At 32.7% G+C, this 4,752-nt stretch overlaps 1 long non-coding RNA gene across 1 annotated transcript; it reads right to left on the reverse strand.

Annotated features, from left to right (window-relative positions):
• Positions 1–297: 297 nt before the first annotated feature.
• LOC133178791 (uncharacterized) lies at positions 298–3,877 on the reverse strand. The gene is made up of 4 exons (XR_009720033.1): positions 3,733–3,877; positions 3,544–3,614; positions 3,293–3,412; positions 298–390 (listed from the first exon to the last, which is right to left on the reverse strand). It is a non-coding gene; the product is annotated as an uncharacterized LOC133178791 (long non-coding RNA).
• Positions 3,878–4,752: the final 875 nt, after the last annotated feature.

Below are 4,752 nucleotides of genomic sequence, written 5' to 3' on the forward strand. Positions count from 1 at the left end.
ACAAAAACATGCCTGTCCTTGTTTCGTAAATGTGCTATCGTACAAACTATCTAGTTAATGTGTAACCTTTTGATGTACGACCTAATGTGTGTGTGTAGTTTTAGCGCCATATTGAATTAACATGTGTATTTGAACTTGGCATTATATTTAATGAACCAAGCCATCCAAACAGTCCTAGGCAGCAGCAGAAAAAGCTGTACACTTCATAGAAGGTACATATCAATGTACTTTGCATATTTAGGTTGCAGGGCAATTCATGCCTAGCACTTCCAGGATCACTAATGTTAATTAGGAATACAGCTCACCTTATGTCTGGTAAAATTAACCTTTGCCGGGCTCTCTAGCTGTTGAGTGGTCTAGTGCTTCTGATTGGCCTTGCTCCTCTACATCCTGTCAAATGAGAGTCAAGAGGTCAAAGTGTGACCCAGTTAAGATCTTATCAGTGATGTTTCTGAATATGAAACAAATCTGAAAATGAATATGAAACAAAGAAGAAGGTACAGTTTGGGCTTTATTATGCCCTAAAAATTGAATGTTCTTAAAAAGTTATTAAATTGGCTATAGCATGAGTTGAGTAGACGAATATGATAAATCATTAAAGAATATGGCATGAAGGAGGACCATTCTGGAAATATGACGTCATTAATTTGGTAGTACATTTCTTAGTTTTATGCAGAAAAGCCTCAAAATGACTCATTTCTGTGCTTATTATCCTTTAGAAAATAGTTCTGCAGTCCTCGCCCACTTCAGTTTTTAGATATATTATGTAAAATGCTTTGAAAAATCACATATCTCAAAATCTTTGTGCGCTGTATGTTTTCTGAAAGAAAAATTCCACTGAAAATTGATGTCTTCTGCAACTTTAAAGAAAATACAGGAAAATGCACAAGTTCATGATGTCACAATTAGCATTGAGGTCATATTGGAAAAACAATTTGTATTTTGTTATTGCATGGAATTTCAATAATTCAGAAAAGATAAAGTTTAATTTCTTACATCACTTCTAAATTTTAGAGAAATAAAGGGCCAGATTTGTATCGAAACCGTACCTTGTTCTTTGATTCTGAAATATCTTGATTTGAAACTTAAAAAATAACATAATTTCCGAATAATACATTGAGAATATGATGAGTGTATTTTTTCTGTGGTATATCTATATGTTACTTATACTGTAGAATTAATTATTGCATATTTTCATGACAAGCACTAGTAACTGCTCCCAAAATAAGATTTTTTGCTCTTATTTTTACATGGCTGAAATACTCACTATTTGACATCTACGAGTCATCTTGCTGTATTGACTCATGTAAAATTAGGGCTGGGATGATACAACTTTTTCTATATGAATTCATATCACAAAATTTGAGCCAATATGATATGTAACATGATATCTTGAATTGGATATAAAATGTCCTTTTTGTATTGAAAATGGACAAAACATTTCTTCACAAAATTAGAATAATTTATTTGTCTGTTATAAAACAAAATCATTTTACACATGTGGTGTTAATTATTACGTATTTCATATCTATATCTATATTTAGCATATTCATTTTTTACATTAAACCCAAAATGTTAAGTAAACAGAAAAAACTTAAGTCAGAATTTTTTTGCGATATTTCTACAAATTTATCAAGATATGAGTATTGTCTTCTGCACACAGAATACGCAGCTAGGTTAAGGATGCCCATGAAATATACGCCTTAATATATTCAGGGAAAATGAATACAATTTCAATATTTTTTTTAACAGCATTAGTTTTGATAGATGTGAATTGTAGTGTTTGCACTTGTATATATTGGGTCTCTGCTGAGTTCGGCCAAAGCGACATCGCTTACATCAGCTGTTTGTCACGTGACAGTTTTAAAATTAGAACATATATGTACTACTACAAAGATTGTAAAAGTTCAACGATATACGGGCATTTTTCCGCTATAAAATTTATTCTGTTTTCTTTGAGACAAATTCCTTAACACGAAAAGTGCTGGGAGCAATTTCCTCATGCTTGGGAATTGCTTAAAATTTAGCCGTTTTTCTATAAACTCCAGTCAAAAATGTAATTCGCATTGGAATAATGTTACATTACGGAATAAATCAATAATGCACAACCAGCTCCCAGCACTTTTCAGAATAGTAGGAATAATAGCTACACGTGTTTAAAAATTCAGAATTTATAGTGAAGTGGATATCGTTGAACTTTTGATATTTTCGAGGGGCTGGATCCCTCATTCTAGCACGTTACTTTACAAATGTACTCCCTATGGCTTTATTTAAAGTCTACACAATAACAATTTAGTTAGACAGTAAAATGTGGATTAATATGTTTCCGAATATGTCTCTCCTTTGGTCCGACTACGCGTGTTTCGTATTTATTTTTATTTTTACAAGCTTCGATAAAAGCTTGATCCACGCCTCAAGTACAGAGAAACTGCGTGTCAAAGTAAGAAATGACGTCATCCAGTAAGTAGAGCGAGATCAAGCTGGCTTTCATTCTACATACCCTAAGTGCTATTATGGTAAGATAAGTTGTACATCCATTTATCTTTGTAATATTTATGATAAACGAAAGTATTTAGTGTGTTTTAAAAAGAACATATGGTATTTATTCATCGAGATTCATTTGTATTGTTTTAACGTGACATCATAATAGCTTTACCAAACCTCTGCATAGGCTGACGTATACATGGGAGTCCTTAACCTAGCTGCATAGATATTATTGATATCTCAATATATCATCCCAGCCCTATGTAAAATAGGGAATCAACAGTAACCTGCACAATGGTTAGCAATTAAGTTCATTTTTGCTTACTATATTGCATAAAATTTAATAACTTTGAAAATCGAAAGGGGGAGGAGTCTGGACTTGGAAAATCATATTCATTTTATATATTTTAAACTTAAGTCTATTATTGATTTTAGTTACATCAGAAAATTTCTTTGATTGTTGGATAATTTTACAAGAATTCATTGCTCTGTAGTACTTTTGAGAAGTAGAAAAGGATATGCTACCATCTGCCAAAAATTACAATAATCATGCAAGATTTCAAATTCAGTTTTATTATCATTTCTATTTATAGATGTAGAATTGAGGAGGACAGAAAAATATGATCTTTTAAATCTTTTCTCTCAAAATATATATACAACATTTTTTTAGTCAGAAACCATATAAGAATCCCTCCTTAACAGAGAATGTGGAAAGATTAATTTGCAAAGGTACAAAAACTTTATTAAATGAATTCGAAAGAGCAATGTAAACTGATCCAGTGTAAGAGATGGAGTTATGCTGCCTTACCATTTGGTAACCTTTTGGGTTGGCCAAAGTCTATCCTTCTCTTGGTATTCTTGCTGGCAGGTGATGCACTCTTCTTAACCTAGGGGTACTACGGGTAGTGGGGTACAGCTGTCATCAATTCTGTAAAATAAAGCTATAAGATCAAAATAAGATCAAAAGAGGTTCCAATATTAATGTAGATGTGAAGTGTGGATGAGCTTAAGAAATCCAGGTCAGTACGAAGGAAGCGAGTTCATTTTTTAGTGTCTTACCCTGTCTACCATGTTTGGCTGTAGTTGTTTCCCCTTTCTGGACTCTTCTTGATGAGAGATGGAGTTCTTCTCTACAATGAGATCAAGACTTGTGTAACTTTTATTCTATTATCAAAGGGAGTCAATCAAGAGGTCAAATGAGTGCTTCCTTTGATTAAGAAGAAATAAAACACAAAATCAAAAGTTCACCTTCTTGCTATTTTTTCCAATGTTGGTCCACTGGCATTGTATCCTAATTCTCCCAATTGTCTCCTCTTCCTCATTTGGTTGGCCATCCCTCCGAGAGCCCCTCTCACAGAGAGAAAATGATGAAGATTAGTACAGTTAAAAATAACGCACAAAAAATGACAAGAAAATTCCTATCAAAAAGTATTATTACAAAAAATCATGTGAAGATTACATTTAAGTGAATGGATGAATTTATAAAAGGAACGAGCAATTAAAGAAACTTAAGTTACTTACACAAAATAAAAGCTGAATTCATCATTTCACAAATTAGGGTATAAACTGAATGAAACACTCATCATAATGCAGCTCCTGATGGACTGGATAGTCTCATCACCTGACAAATACTAGAAAACAGGTTTTTAATCACCCCACCCCCTCCCAACCCTATATTTAGTGCACTCACATGGCGCAGTGGTTAGAGTCGTGGACAATTAAGAATTTTGATTCATGACACTTTAAGTGAAACATGGGGATTTTTAAACTTTGACTTTAAAAAGGTCATGATAGGCAATCAAACCCAACCTTTGTGCACAATTTGAAAACTGCAAGATTTCTTTAGAGAACCACTGGATGTAGAATAGCAGAAAGCTAAATGGCCTCTGACTTTAGATTATAGTTAACATTAATAATTTTAAATTTAAAAGGGAAAAGGGTAGATCTTTATGATGAAGATAATTCATGAAACATATCATACGATTCATGCATTTTAATTTGAAAAAAAAAATCCTTATTTATAATATCTAATCTGATGTCAGGTCTGTATGTTAACCAAGATGTATATTGTCAAGATATGTTGTTCAGTCACTGTATAAAGAGCACATTGCTCCATATAATTATATACATTACAAAAACACATATAAACATAACTTGCACAAATATTACCCACACATGAATGTACACCTGCCATACACATACACATATATAAACATGCACCTATTCATAACCACACACATTATACTATACACAACAAGCATAACCCAC

The sequence above is a fragment of the Saccostrea echinata genome, unplaced genomic scaffold, assembly GCF_033153115.1.
Source record: "Saccostrea echinata isolate AGI-Se365-2 ecotype Australia unplaced genomic scaffold, CSIRO_AGI_Sech_v1 ptg000001l, whole genome shotgun sequence".
Taxonomy (NCBI): Eukaryota; Metazoa; Mollusca; class Bivalvia; order Ostreida; family Ostreidae; genus Saccostrea; species Saccostrea echinata.